The sequence below is a fragment of the Pinus tabuliformis genome, chromosome 5_2 (genome assembly GCF_031772625.1).
Source record: "Pinus tabuliformis cultivar Carrire ecotype Pingquan chromosome 5_2, CPIR1, whole genome shotgun sequence".
NCBI classification, from domain to species: domain Eukaryota; kingdom Viridiplantae; phylum Streptophyta; class Pinopsida; order Pinales; family Pinaceae; genus Pinus; species Pinus tabuliformis.
In genome coordinates this window covers 277,137,247-277,154,428 of record NC_142306.1, presented here as the reverse complement: position 1 = coordinate 277,154,428, position 17,182 = coordinate 277,137,247, and the positions used below count along the sequence as shown (strand labels likewise).

General features: G+C 31.4%; 1 pseudogene; it reads left to right on the top strand.

Moving 5' to 3' along the window:
- Positions 1 to 7,387: 7,387 nt before the first annotated feature.
- The window catches only part of LOC149158592 (iron-sulfur cluster assembly SufBD family protein ABCI8, chloroplastic pseudogene), a 61,834-nt pseudogene continuing 52,039 nt past the window's right edge, over positions 7,388 to 17,182 (top strand).

The window sequence follows — 17,182 nt, the reverse complement described above, 5'->3', positions numbered from 1 at the left end:
AAATTATTTTATATAGAATATGAAGAGGAAGAAGAAAAGGATCAAGAAACATCAAAAGAAGAAGATATATGCCAAGACCCCACCCCAAAGAAAGAATAAATGAATCAAACCATATCTTGTAAAGCATTGGCAAGAATTACCACTCCTCAAACTCTTAAGATAGAAGGACATATCAAGAAGAAAAATTTTCAAGAAGTGAAAGATCACATCGAGCATCAAGAAATGAATCCGACCATATCTTGTAAAGGATTAGAAAAAATTACCACTCCTCAAACTCTAGAGGTAGAAGGACATATCAAGAAGAAAAAGGTTCAAGTAGTGAAAGATCACATCCAGCATCAACAACAAGATCTCGAACTTTTAAAGGGTAACGCCACTTCGGTGCAAAATCAAATGAAGAAATAGGTAGATCAACATCGTAGTGAAAAATGTTTTGATGTAGGTGATTGGGTATTTTTACTGCTACATATCAAGCAAGCTATTTATGAGAAGGAAATTCTGGCAATACTACATGCACTTAAAAAATGGCGACCTTACCAAATGGGAAGACTCTTCAAGGATGAGGATGCGAAAGCATTGTTTTGTGCTATTTCTATTATCCAACTAGATTGGATAAATGAAGAAAGGGATGAATGGAAGAAGGACAAAGAAGTACGGCCTCTTATTCAAAAGTTGCAAAAGATCCCAACTCAAACAATATTGCCAAAAATTAAAGAGGAAGGAAAAATCATATTGGAACCTGGAGCAGTCACAGAAACAAGAACCTGACAGCTACGAAATTGATCAATTTCAGAGTATCTCATCAAGTGGAAGAACTTACCCGCTGAAGATTCTGCATGGGAGGACAAGAATTTTATACAGAAGCATCAAGAACTACTCAAGCGTTGAGGACAACGCTTTTTGAAGGAGAGGGGCATGTTAGGCCCCTATACTACTATTGTAGCCCCTTATTGTTATTAGTACAACCCACTTATTATATTGATGTACCCATGTAGTGCCTATATTGTTACTATTGTACCACATAGAAGCCCACTATTGTTATTATTGTGCCCTTACATTATTATTGTTATTTCGGCTCTAATTATGTTATGACCCCTTAGACTCCTATGTATAGAAAGGAGGTCTTTTCATTTGTATAATCGGAGAATTGTTCATTTATGTAATGTAAAGGAGGTTTCCCCCTCGAAGAGGCCCAATTATAAGGCATTGATCTATCTTTTCTATCTTTTCTTGAGCTAGTTTCATAACACTAAAGGTTCCATCTTTATTTTTCAAAAACAATATTTGTGCTCCCTAGTGAGAAGCACTTGCTCTAATATAACCCTTTTCTAGCAATTTCTATAGTTCAATTTTTAGTTCTAGTAATTCATGAAAGATTATTATATAAGGTTCTTTTAATACCAGAGTAGCTCCATGTACCAAATCAACTGAAAACTCTGTATCTCTTCTAGATGGTAATCCTAGAATTACTTTGAGGAATAAATATTTAAATCTTTTATTACAAATAATCCATCTATTTTAGAATATTCTCTTTTCCAACTATTTTCTCGAATTTAGACAGTAAAAATTTTGCATTCCTTTTATACAATTATTTTCAACTGTAAGGTTAAACTTTTTCTAACAGAAATAGACATGTGTATCCCTTTTATCAGTTGTTAAATTTCTATATCATTTATGAAAGCCACCATTTTGTATAAGTAGTTTATTACATCTTTATTTTTACGTAACCAATCAACACCTATCACTAGGTTAGATAAATAAGTTAGCACTCTATATTTTTCCTATGATGAGGAGGAAGATTGTAGAGTTTACCACAAACCACTTTAGGCGAGAATCTAGCCCTTCTAGCCTAGAGATGGCTATCACACTTGGTTGACCTCAAAAAATGGGATATTAGTCTAGGTAATCAGCTCAAATAGTTTGATTTTCAGAGGTTTCTTGATGAGAAAAGAGGTAAATACATTGGGGATAGATTCATAATAATATTCAGCAATCAATTAAAAATGAACAGTGCAACTTGAAACAGAGCGAGGTAGGAAAAACCCCAGATCTTAAAAAAATGTTTTAGTATGGGTGAGATGAATGAGGGTAAGGAAATTTTAAATATAAAGCACACATAGATTAATTTTATATTGAATTTTAGAACAAAAACTTTAAAATTGCTTGAAAAACTAGAGGAGAGTAGTGTGAGTAAATTCCACTCATAATCCTCGTGTAAATAACTAAGGAAAATTCATGTAAAAACTAGAAGGAAAGAAAAATTTAAAAAGAGATAAACATCACCATTTGTCTGACACAAGAATTTTGAAACGAATTTCTCTTTGTATTTTTTAATTGATTAATTGTATTGAAACTCCATAGCTTACAATCTGAAAGATCCTATTTTTACTCCATTATCATGCATTTTTTCATTCCATATCATGAAATACATACAAAAAATGGTTTCTAGGTCCAAGGAGGTCGAAACCCACCTATTCCCCATTTAGATGAAACTGATCTCATGATAATAGGAAAGAAAAACCACTAATCTGGAAACTAGGAAAGCATCTTTGACTTTTACCTATAAACTTACCTATACACCTAATACATCAATTTTTTTCAAGAAAACATGGGTGAAGCATTTACAATGATAAAAAATAAATAATTACATGATCAAATCCTTCATTTCCAACACTGAGGTGAAAATTTGATGTAAAAAACATTAACTATGTTTGTGTGTAACACCTCTTGTGCGGAGTAGTTTGATGCTCCTCCTTTGACCGCATAAAAGGATGCACTATGATCAAAACAAAAACCTTGTAGACGACTTGTTAACTGTAATAAATATTTCCATGCCATGCAAGTATCAAAAAATTTCCCAAAAATGTGACTTTGAAGAAACCCTAGTCTTGTTGCTCATCTTATGTGCAACACCTGTAGGTAGCATTTTCAACTTGCCTTTTCACTAATTTTCTCCACTTCAACTACCTCAACCAGAAAATACAAATTAGTTCTCTTGATATTCCTCTTTGCTTCCCTAACTTCATCAAGTCGTTTCTTCATTAACCTAAGCCTCCTCATTAGGACTAAGTTCTTCACATATAGGTTCTTCATTTGCCAATGAAGAGGCAAAGTCCATTTGAGTTTGTATTTAACCTTATGAAGGGTTTTCATAACATCCTCGACATGTACAAACAAAGCAAAGTTATCCTTATAATATCTCTCTTCAATTTTATCCACTTGATATTGTATTCTTTCAATCTACTCCAGTATATCCCAAAACTTCTTTTGCTCATCCAAAACCATAGTCTTCACAACCTCCTTTCCCTGTTCCTGTACCTTGGAAATATATCTAGTCATAGGTCTCCTTGAATACTAAGTTGGATCTTTCATCTTCTCAATATCAATCACCTCTTTACCCTTGCCTTTGGCACGAGATGGAACTTTTTCTTGAGACACATTAGATCTAAGTTTCATGTTTGTTGCTTCAAATAAGCTATAGTCACTTGTGCTTTCTCTAAATGATCTTTTAATTTCTCACTTTGCTGGTCTTTTCAAATTGTTGCTTGAGCACAACAAAATGATATTGCTAAATTTGAAAATGCCCATTGTACATCTCTTGATGTCAGCAAGCAGTAAAATTTGTTTTAGATGTAATTTACATGACTCTAACTGATTCTAGTTACAATGGCCCATGAACTGACTTATGATGAGCACATCCCTCATGAAATGGCCCCTTCAATTTTGTATAATGACTCCTGATATCCATGACTTCAAATTTTAAATGACAAACCGTTAGGGACCTTATAATTCAAATGAATACTACAAGACCTTCCTTTGATATACATATTTACAATAACCTGACCCGCTTTGGGCCTTTTTGTACAAAAACGATTTAGACTATGATACTTGGTAAATTCATAGGCTAAAACTTACAAACAAACACCTAGAATGAATAGTTCACAATGGAAAATGAGAAATTAGTGAGTAGGTGACTAAAAAAGTTAGTCGCGACAACTTTTCCAAGTGAAATACTACAAAAAATGACAAATCTTAAGTGATCAAACTAAAAACGACTAACATAAATCACTAATTTATTAGCGGGTTAAAATATGTGACTAGATAAGTAATACAAAGAGAAATGACTAATTTAGTATAAGAACAAAAAAACAACTATATAACAAGTATTACAATAATATGAATCAGATTTTTATGTTAGTCATCTTAATTGTGTCAATCAATGAAGCTTATAAATGATAGGGGATTCCAAGGCTGTTAAAAATTGGTTGAAAGGCTATCCTTCCTTAAACACTTCTCCATCCTAACATGGTGTATAGTGAGTCAACTTTCCATTATTTATATCTAATATTTTGAAATTTTAAAAATATATTTTTTTAGTAAAAAAATTATTTTATGTATTTTCAAAAAATATATTCATTGAATCTAATTGGATCTATTTCCAATTTGAAATTAATTTGAAGATAAATTTTATTTTTAAGACTTTAATATCAAACAAAAACTACTTTAATTTCATATTAACCAACCTAGATCCATCTTAACCTCGGATCTACCAAGCACCGAGAGGGATCCAATCTGTCGAGGTGAAATCTTTTTTTTCTAGTGCAAAACTTGAGGAAATGTTTGCAACTCGAGAGATTGGATCCCTCCTGGCACTTGATAGTTATAGGGTTAATATGGATCTAGGTTTTTTATATGATACTATATAATATCTATATTTTGATTTGTGTATCTTTGTTATTGCCTCTCTCAATCTCACCTCCCAAACATACACACACTCTCCCTCCCTCTATTCCCCTTCTGTGTCTAACTCTCTCTTCCCCTTCTATCCCTCTCTATCTATATCCTTTTGCCTATTCCCTCACACTCTCGTCTCTCCCTCACTCTCTTTCCTTGAATCCCTTGTCACCCCCCACCTCTCTCTCCACCTTTCTCCTGTTATGTTTTTCTTCCTCCCTCCCTCTCGTTCCCCCTCCAATTCCATCTCTCTCTCCACATATCTACCTTCCTTACTCTCTATCCCTTATCTCCCACCTCCCTCTACATCTCCCCTCGAAATCACTCTCCCTCTCTCTCTCTCTCTCTCTCTTTCATCCAACTCGATTACTATGTCGCCCCTTCCCTGTCCTTCTCTATCTCTATGTCTCCATCTCTCTCCCTTCCCCTTCTCTCCCTATCTCTATCGTCTCCTCTTCTTTCTCTTCCCTCATCTCCTCTCTCTCTCACTCTCTCTCCATCTCTCACTTCTCAGTCCTCTCTCTCTCGACCTCTATCTCTCTATGTATTTGTTCTTTCCTCCCCCTCTCTTCCACTCTGATTCCATCTCTCTCTTCCTTCCTCTCACTCCCTCTCTCCCACCTCACTCTCTTGTCCCCCCATCACTCTCTCTTTCTCTCTCTCTCTATACCCTCCAACTTTTTCACTATCTCCCTCCATCTCTCCACCCCCTCCCAAAATCTCCCTTAAATTTGACCACATTGTATTGTGTTTAAGAAATCATCTAAATTAAAAAAATGTAATTGGTTGTAAAATAGTAAACCTGTATTTTGGATCAATCATATGAAAGAAAATAAAATAATGAAAAACTTAAAAAGGTCATCCACTATATTTAATCTATTATAATTAGTCAATTTGCTTGCTCTCATCCCTTGGATCCTTAGCTAATATGGATCTATCCCAGTTATTTATATATATAAAGAACCATCAGAGATCCATCTTAACTTAATTTTATTAAAACTTTAATTTAATTTCTATGGCAATATTTTTAGTAGTCATGAGGATAGAGGGTTTAGATATATCTCAAATTGTAACATTTTCCCTTTTATATTCAATTAAAAACATGTTATAAAATCAAATTAAAATAAAATACTTTTACTATGGAATAAGTTATGGTTTCTTGGCATGTGGTATTGATAAGCCATGGTACTCACCCATTGCATTGTAACAAAGCCTATTTACAAGTTAATATCCATGGTAAAGTGAGGGTGAATATACATGGTTAACAATCTTGTTAAATTGTTATAAAATATTTCGATTGTCAAATAATTTTTTTTTTGGGCATGTGGTATTGGTAATCCATGATATTGACCCATGGTATTGTAAAAAAGGTATTTTTTACAAGTTAATAATATCTACCATAATGTGGGGGTGAATATACATGGTTAAGAATCTTGTCATATTCTTATAAAATATTTTGGTTGTGAAATAAGTTATGGTTTTGGACTTGTAGTATTGATAAGCCATGGTATTGGTCCATGGTATGGTAACTAAACCTATTCACAAGTTAATAAAAAAATCAAAATATAACAAATAGAATTTTATTATTTTATTAATTTAACTTTTTTATTATTATTTTTTGCCATATTTAAATATTTACACTCATCCCAATATCATTTCTAACTTCTTCTTCTTCTTTTTAATTTAGAAATTTATGGAAAAAAATAAATTCTAATTAAAAATAAATCATTTAGCCCAATTGTAATTTATATATTTTACTTTCTATTATAAATATTTCTTGTACTTTTTCCGTTATAAATATTTCTTTTCTTTTTCATTTACAGTTTAGCACTGGGTTTAAATAAAATATTCATAGATTTCAACATCACATTGTAGCACTGCATCTTTTCAAGTTTAGGACTAGGTTCAAATAAAATATTCACATATTAAAACATTACATTGTAGCACTGTATTTCTCTCTGCCTTGTTGATATATGCGTAGAAATTCTAGAAGAAGGAAGACCATCAACGCGATCTATGGATTTCACAGGATTTGAACCATAGATGGAGTTTGCAAGGGAACCACCTTAGGAGAGCATGAACGATTAGATGAAGGAAGGGAAAGGTCATTGGGTGTGAATATTTTGGCCATTTATACATGGGTATGAATTTGGACTCTGGAGAGTTCTTCCTTTTTACTAAAGATGATTTTGGTTCTTATGGGTAAAAAATTTCGAGGGTTTATATGAAAAGCATAAATTTCATCTAGAGTTGAGGGTTTAATGATTATGATAATGTAGATCTTGATTGTGGCCAATAATTCATCAAAAGGCAATGCACAAGTAAAAATTTTGCATATCCTTATTGTACTGATCAATTCACTCCTCTCTAACTTTTCTAGGGTCAGAATGCATGAAATTTTATATTTTCTTTTCACCTTTATTTTAGTGGTTGATTGTTTGTGTAATGGGCTCTACCATGCCCAAATTCAAAGGGCTCGAGTGATGTAAGAAAATTTTGTGGTAGGATGCAAATACTAGACCCTCCTCAAACCTTATTTCATGAAATTAAAATTTCTTGTAATCATGAACATAAAATATTTTTTTGTTTCATCCTTAGATTCTTATCACAATGTCTACATTTTTAAACCATGTTTCTATATTTTAAGTATAATATGCTTAGATCCACCAAACCTTACACCTCTCCAAAGCTTAGGTTAATTTCACCTAAAAAGAAGGAACCTGAATGGCTTTTGCAATTTAGACTTAATGCTTACAGACAATGGTTAAAAATGGAAGAACCCAAATGGTCTGATAACTTTTACCCACCCACCAATTTCCAAGACCTTTTCTATTATTGTGAACCTAAACAGAGAGAGTAGAAGAAGAAGAGGAGCCTAGATGAGGTGGAACCTAACCTGCTTGATACTTTTCAAAAGATTTGCATGCCCTTGACTAGAAGAAGAGATTGGCCGACATTGTTGTAGATGTTGTTTTTGATAGTGTTTTCATTACTACCATGCATAGCTAGACTTTATAGGCAGTTGAAGTTATATTTTATTCATTGTAAGAGGTGATTCGAGAGTATCTTGATGTAGTTAGGATGTAGCTTTGCAAGTTTGTTCATTCTACTGATAACTATTATGTTGCATTGTAATTTATTTATTTTATTGATGACTCATTCTATTAAATCCACAATCACACTTTGTCACCCATGGAAATATCCACTTATTTCAGGATGAATGAGTTGGGGACCAGTCAGTTTGAGATGACTCTTATTGTTGCAGATGAGAGGAGTTCTATGAGGTGAGATGAGTTGTGTGACATATATTGAAGGATGCACTATGCCATTTTATGACACTAATCATCTCCTTGCCATAACAGTGGATCTCTATTGCACCGAGGGAGAAATGATAAAGTATTCCACTATAAAGGATTGGTATGTCGGGGACGAGGAAGGAAGATGTGGGATTTCTAATTTTATTACGAAAACTGGTTTGTGCAATGGAGACAAATAAAGGACTTCGTGGAGCTAAGTATAGACCGGTTCAACAATCACCTAGAAATACTCAAGAATTGTTTTGAAAGGTGATGATGCAATTGGAGAGTTCGATTTTGTTGCCTTGAAAAATAACTATCAATAGGGGTGACAAAGATGATCCATATAGGGAAGAATTGTAGGAGTAGGATTGTTTCTAAAATTATGTCTATAGGAAAGTCAAGGAACCACTACAGAGGATTAGTGGAGGTGCAACCAAATTCTCATAATGCAAGGATTTTTTCACAGTGTGATTCAATGCTCATCAGTGACCAGCAACTGCAAATACTTATCGTTACATTCAGGTACAATTTGAGTTTCATGCTAAAGTATCTAATTTCATTTATTGATAGGCCTTCTTGTGTCCTTATCTCTCTTAATTTCATTGTGGTAGGATAGGAATGGGTTAAAGAATCAAGCATATCATTGAGTAAAATAGACACACACATGTCACTACATATAATTATGCATACTCTCTATTTTCGATACAATTAGAAGTGAGAAATATGATGTGTGCAAAACTAAAAATCCTATCAGGGATGATGAATCCAGCCTTACCATGGAAATCTAAACCAAGAATCATAAAATATCAATAAATTTGTGACACAGAGTAGAAAACACGATAAAATATTATATGCCAACATTGTCTATTTATTGCAAGATACTACTAATATTTCATAGTTTTAAGAGATGATGGATTTCATGAAGATTCCCTCAAGAGAAGTTACTGGCTTTGAAAATCAATAGAAACAGCACCGCTATTTATTTTAAATAGGATAAATTTAGGTAATTAAAGAAAGTTCAAACATCACTAGAAACACCACCCCCACATCATTTCATTTCCAGTTTTACAAGATAATATTGAATAAAAGTATGAGCACTTCCATTTAAATTGAATGTACATAAGATACAAACAAGGTTGACGCTTTTAAAAGTTATATCCATCATTAAATCTAAGACATGACAAGGATGGCTCATAATTTTAAAGGCTATATCCATCACCAACTATAAGATAAGAGTTAGTGAGATGAGAAAAAAATTGTCTTGATATAACATGTAAATGCCATATTACTTATAACTCATGCATATTGTATCATATTATGCATATGTTAATTGTATAACTTTAATCTGAGTAATTTTTTACATTTTAATTGTCAAATATGTAGAAGTTACATTACACTAGCTTAAATCTACACACAAATAAAATATCAGAAATATGGCAGGGGAATGAATAAGTATTTTCACACTAGTTAAAATATCTCCTTGGTTGGTGAAGAAGAAATTCAATGCTCTTTTTGGTGGAGTATTAACTTATTAACCGACGAAAAAAAATGTTAGTCTCTTAAATGACTAAAAAATGATATTTACAATGTTATAGAGAAGTTATATTCCACGTAGCTATATCTACCCTAACGTAACTACAATATTCCAACTCCATTTTTTTATAAAGAAGTTGCATTTCATGTAGCTATAGAAGCTAAATTTACGTGTTTTAGATAGAAGTTACATTTTGCATAGCTATATATACCATGACACAACTATAATATTCCAACCCCTTTTTTTCACACTTTTCAACATTTTAAATTTTTGTCTATTTTAGTGTGATTATGCAATTAAATAGTTGAAATTGTTTAATACATCTCCTATTTGCAACATTTTGAATTCTTAAGTGGGATATAGGGTAGTTTTTGTTACTACCATATATCATGTGTTTAAGTAGATGGTGTTTTATAATTCACCATAGAGACTTTAGGAACAACCTTTAATTCCATGCTTATTTCCATTATACATCTAATATTTGCAACCTTTTCCACGTGAAGAACCCAATAGCCCATGTTGAACATGAAGTAAGTACCTAAAAATTGGGGAATATCAATTATTATATTTCCAGAGGGGGATAGATCTAGAGAAGGCAACAATAGCTATCATAAATGGCATTTTTCGGCTCGTATTTAATGAAATCCCACTAGAATTTTCTACTCCACTAAATAAATTGATGAATTTGAAGCTTGAAGGTAGCGCTGAATATGTGTTGCAAGGTATCTCTATAACACTATCTATGTACATGATTCTAATGCCATGAGATGGTGTCTCAATAACATTATTATCCAGTGATAAGTGCTAGATGTATATATCTTTCTCATCTCCTAGAGGTAAATCGTATCATTATATTTCTATTAAATCTTGGAATGTGTTCAATGTTTATCTCAGATAAGGAAATATGTATGTAATCTTTAATATATCTATGTTGTAATAAGATCAAGAATAAAGTTGTCATTGCAAATAATTGGGATCTACCATGTAAGTTTATTTTTCTACATGAAATTATTGAATTTTTAGATCCCAACTAGTTAGTGTTGAATTTATTTTTGCTCTAATGAGATTAAGAATAAATTTGTCATTTTAATCATTGAAATCTACCATGTAAGATTTATTCACTGCATGAAATTGTTTGTTTGCTAGAGCCCAACAATATTTATGAATGCTCTATTCTTTCTCAAAGAATTACATATTACAGAAACATGGAAAATAAATGAGATTCAACTGAATGGTTTCTATTTTAAAATGTGTGGAGGGAGTTTCAAATATTTTGGAACACCCAATAAAGTGCTTCATTTTCCTCCTAATTAATTCCATTTTTACTATCCCAATGCTTCTAGAAGTCCTTCTCCAAAGTGATCTCTTAAATATCTTGGGCAGAAATTGATTACTTGATTGGAACCCATGGATTACAATTTGATTAGGAGCAAGGGATGAGAACAATTCATATTATTCAATATATTCCACAAGTTAAAAGCATATCGAGTGATTGCCTTTTATATTTAATTGATACGACAATCACTTGAGCACTTGTTAGGATTTTCAGACCTTTTCAATGAATTTTTTTCTTTCTGAAAGCTATGTTCTTAGTTAAATAAATTAAAGAAAAGGTGAAAATGATGCAATGGAAGGATTGTTTGTTTTAGTGCCTAAGAATTCCTTGCTAATGTTAAGGGCTAGGTATTTTCTTGACTCAAGATTAGTTGCATTTGACTTCCTAGCATTTATTTTAATTTCATTTTTGTTGTGTTTATATTGTTATCCTTGAAGTTGTGAACTACTATGTGTGTAATAGGAAGTATTAAATTCTAAGCACTCTCGAAGGTGATATTAATGGATGACTAACTATAAATGTCGCTACTTGACACTTTAGTATTACATGATCATGCAAAGAAATTATTAATCAATATGAAAGGGAAGATGATTAATGTGCAGTGTTTCTTAGATTGTCAAATAATTACTGCATTTTGGCCCCCAATAATATATTTGAGGCTACTTTTTGGTTGTTACTTGTGGAGCTTCCCTTTGGCTCAGGAAAACCTCGAGGATAAATGTCCATTACATTGGCACTGGACATCATCAAAAAGGAATTCGCCAAAAGTAGTAAAGGACATGGGAGAAATTGGTACAATGAGTTGATAACTGCTAGAGAAACACCAAGGCACCATAATTTTTTTTTATTTAGATTCACTCGAAATTAACTAGTCACAAAAAGCACCTTCTTTTTTTGAATATTTTCATGTATACAAAAATACTAAAAACACAATTTCAGACTAATAATTCAAACTAATAATTATCTGATAGTCATAATTTATAATTAAATAGTATAATATGGTTAATATTATAACACACAACCATAAGGTCTGACTATCATGGTCATTGTGACAATACATGTACACTTCTCATTGTATTAGACAATCATCTCTCAAAGTGCGATACCCATCCAACGAAATATACTCCCAGAGGCCATTGTGGGATTGAAATTTTTGTTTTTCAGTGGACAAGTGGTGATATATTTTCTTAGGCCTTAGTGTTATGCTTCCCTAAGGTTTTGACACTAGTCACATCTAGCACCTTCATTCAACCAAGTGAGGTACTCATCTTGGAAAGTTGAATCATTTTCTCTCCACAATCGAATATGATGTTGGATCAATCTCATGATCCTAAAAACATAGGTCATAATAGCAAGGAACTTTTACCGTGGAAAAAAGAATATCCAAATTTAAGGAACATGACTGTTTTAGAACAAGAAATAAGGATATTTTTTACACTGGTCTTTTTTTTTCATTTTTTTTCACAAGTTATCTATTGTGTGATATTTTCAACATGTAACTTAGTTGGTATGATTGTGCCTAAGGTTTTGTTTTAGGTTGAATACTAAGTCCCTAAGGTATTATTTTCTATGGCAACATTTTATTTTCTTTGTTTATAAAGGTCATCTAGCTACATAGTGGCCCCTATCGAATGTTGAGGTATATGTCATATAAATCTTTTATAGTCTACTTTATTTTATATTCAAGTATTAATCAGCTTTCATGTCTTATACTATACATTGTATCTTCTTTCATTTTCAGGAGAGGAACGCAATATTGCTGGTAAGAAGAAACAATTTAAGAAAGAGGAGAACAATAACACTGGAGAGACAAATGAAAAATGAGAGAGAGAAGAGAAGATGTCTAGTGATATCCTTGGAGCCAATATCTTACATAAGACGCACTCATAAAGATTGATGGTCAAGCCTTAATAGTTGGTGAATTCAATTTCAATGCTTTGGCAACACAATGATAATGTTTTGAAATGATGAAACAATATTTCATGTGTGAATTGTAGTCCAATAGATATTAAGTTGGAAACTCATATTGTAATAGTTCATATTTTACATAATAAAATTTATATAGTTGAAATTATTTTTAATTGCACTTGATATTATTTAGTCTTGTAATTAACATATGTAACTTTGTGTTATCATATTAGATAAACATGCACATTGTATGGCATTTTTTTAAAATTTAGTCGCAAAATCATACTAATTAATTTATGTTGATCAATAATGAACAAATAAAATCAATCTAAAACTACTAAATTAGTAGTTTATACTAATTAATGATGAACATGAGTAAACTGAATATATGACTAAATTAGTCGTTTATAATTCTTATGAATGAAACTAAATGAAATGAACAGAAACTACTAGATCAGTCATTTATACAATGAATATGAAAATACCAAAAAAAATAAACGAGAACTATAAATGATAATTTTTTTATTAAAACGATGACTAATTTTGCATATATATGACTATTAGTAGCTAATTTACAATATCTTATAACATGACTAAAGTTTAGTCATATTTATTTGGTCATTAATTGGTTTCAAATGATGACTAAAATTTGCATATATATGACTATTAGTAGCTAATTTACAATATCTTATAACACGACTAAAAGTTAGTCATATTTCTTTGGTCATTAATTGGTTTCAAATGATGACTAAAATTTGCATATATATCACTATTAGTAGCTAATTTATAGTATTTTATAACACGGCCAACATTTTGGTCATATTTCTTTGGTCATTAGTTGGTTTTCTTGAGGATTCATATAGTAATATATTTTGTTGTATATTTGGTCATTAATTGGTTTCAAATGGTGACTAAAATTTGCATATATATGACTATTAGTAGCTAACCTACAGTATATTATAACACGACTAACATTTTGGTCATATTTCTTTGGTCATTAGTTCGTTTTCTTGAGGATTCATATAGTAATATATTTTGTTGTATATTTTGTCATTAATTGCAACAATTAATGACTAAACCAATGAAACATTAATGACAAAATTTATGACTAAATATACTACCAGATGGTAAAATTGAGGAAACCAATTAATGACTAAACTAAAAATGACTAAAATTTGGTCACATTATAAGAGACTATAAATTAGCTACTATTGGTCACCGACTGAAAAATCGTTGTTTATATATAAATTTTAGTTGTTTTTTTAGTAATTATTTAGTCATTTTGTACTAGTGGTTAGATAAACACACTTTGATTACCTATATTATAGGACCCTAAAAAAACCTAAAGTAAGTATGTTTAAACTTAATTCGAGTTCGAAGCCATTTAATTGCACAAGAAAATGTTTTATGAAATTTGTTAATTTCTTATTCATAACTATTGCTAGCTACGCTAACCATGCAATTTTGAAATTTCCAACTTTTAATTTAGATTTTTGCACCACTTGTGGACTAATATAAGAAAATTTGTTGGAGCTACTAATACAAATAGATGTTGGTTTAGTATGTTACCTTTGATTTCAATCATAGTGGATTGGTTCTCTGCTTGTATATCTTCTAGGGAAATATTTATCCTTAGAATTTTTCTTGAAATATCATTTACTATAGCTTCTTCAAGGAGAGATTGTACATTCTAAATAGATTCGATGTTGCGTAGACAATTTCTCAGCAGATGGCATTCTCCACATCCCAACATTTTAACGGTTCTCTATCTTTTCCACAAATTCTCCCCTTGTTGTTGAACTCCATTTTCTTTGATACAATTTGTGACACTGCAATTTGGTTCTCATTATTGCGGCTGAACTTTTTCCACTCGTGATCTCATCCAAAATTCATCATAAGGTAGGAGTTTTTCTTTTTTAATCCACCTACAAATTTATATTTATCTTTGTTTGAAGAAAAAATTTAACCTTAAATATTATTTTTAAACTATTGGTACCACAATTTTACTTTTCTTTCTACTTCAACCATAGACTTAGGATTCTCAAATTCAACCATTTCTTTATAGGAAATTGCTAAGAAGTTTAAAAACTGTTGCAACTTTGTTTTCTCCTCTTTGATATAGGGAACATATCACAATAGATTGGTAAACTTTGCAACAAATTCATCCGTAATAAGTTTTTCAACCCTTAAATCATGAAACTCCTTAGAATTATTATCATAGTACCACTCAATTAAATAGTTTCCTTTGAATTTTTTATAACTTTCCTCCCTTAAAATAGGTTTCTCTCCTAGATTATGCATTATTTTTTCCACTTTGCACCATAATTAAGTTTTTCCTTGCAGTTGGTAAATTTCTCATTTTGATTTTAAATTAATATCATATTCATAGACTTAGAAATACTTTGTAATATTTAATAGCCATTCTTCTACATATTCCTCCTACCTATCACTAAAGGTAAGGGGCCTTATATTTTTGAACTCTCCTTAAAGTTTTTTTTTTTTTAATCTTCATGACTTTGATGTTGTGCCAGATTCATTTTCACCTTCATATTTATCATTCTTATGGTTCAACACTTTTTATCTTTAAGGGAAATTCCTTACCCCCATCTTCCTCTATATAAAGAAGCTTATTACTTACCTTTTCAATCGAATCCTTTATAAAAGTTTCATGTTCCTTGTTTTCCTTCAACAAAATTTCATGACCAACTCTAATGTCAGTTAATTCTTGTCATAGATCCCTTACTATATCCAAGAAATGAGTTTCTATATATGTATATTCGCCTGCCAACTTCACATATACATATCCTCCTTGAACAAGTGGTTGAGTTGAGGATTTTTCCATTTTGTATTTTTGTGTTTCTTACACTTATACCTTATTCTAATTTTTTTTTTTATTATACAATATACATATAATAACTTCTAAACTTTATTTTCTGCTTGTGCTTTTCCCATAGGCCTAGCTTTCAACCTACAATTTTGATACCATATGTAACGTTCCTAATTTTCATAGCCAAATTTATTTTTTTCTTGCTATATTTAATTTATTTGTAGTATTCCTAATATTAGCTATTGTATTTTTTTGCATGTGCATATGCATTAAATAGTGGCTATATTGTTTTGGAACATTAGGTTTCTACAATTATTCTAATGTGTTAATTTTTTTTTATATATCCTAAGCCTTATATAGTAAATTGTTAATGTCCCTTTTTCGCTCTATCAATATTGTGATACATACATATATTTATTAATTATGGTATCCCTATTAGGACAATAATGCATATCAACATACGAACTAGCATTATACCATAGTAAAAGGGAAGTACCATATAATCACTATGTACTAGCACACCAGTTTATTCGCACTTGATTCTTGTTACTTGCCATGGTTCTTTTAAACATTGATTTGGTGGACCATTGTGCTCATGTGGGATAGTTTTGAACTGCCTCTAGATTATGGTTTGCATGTGATGGACACTTGGAACATCTAGCATTTCCCATGCGGTCCTTCCCATGTGACTATCATGTTACAATTATACTTGGGAAATTTTAACTGTGGCAATCCACTCTTTGTTGATCGAAGGGTTAATATTGTTTTGCTTGAACAATAATCACATACTCTACTCTTCCTCATTCATTTTAATTCTAATTTTTTCCTTTGTTATTCGACAGAGCATGTCTCTAAGGTTTTTAGGGTTTCATGGTTTTCCATGGCCCTAGCTAGATTTCTATGGCCATTTGTCCCACGTTGCATCTGTCATTTCCTCACAAGGATATCTATCATATGGTAGAAACCCTAGCATACTTTCTTAGGTATAAGGTTTATGTGTTTTGGTTCAATGGTGTAAATTTGAGGCTATTTTTTCTCTTGGTTTCAAATTGGATTGTAGAGGTATGAGTTGGAATTATTCCATGGCATCAATGGTTAAAGAATTATTTTTTTTTCAGTTTTTTACATTGGGGTTCTTGTTTAGGTTTTCACAACCCTCAATTCGGTTCCAGGTTTTGTAGAAAATGTGAGTATAAAACACTGGTCTTACGAGAGCATGGTAATACTTTGTTCTTGATTTCTTTCTCTTTGAACCTCTCTATCATTTATAAAATAAAAATATATAAATTTTGATCTTCATTTTATTCGTATCTTATGTATACATACGTGTTCCAGAATAGATAACTATGGGTTCCCCATGATTATGGATTTTATGAAGGTTTTTCACTACAATTTCCTTGTTTAAAATATTTCCACTTTTTATTTTTCTTAGACTCTAACATTTGCACTTTGGTTTTTTTAATTATTCAAGCAAATTATTTGATTTGTTTTATTGTGCCTTTTTTTGTAAATGTTTGCATATAACACCAAAAACTAACCCTTTT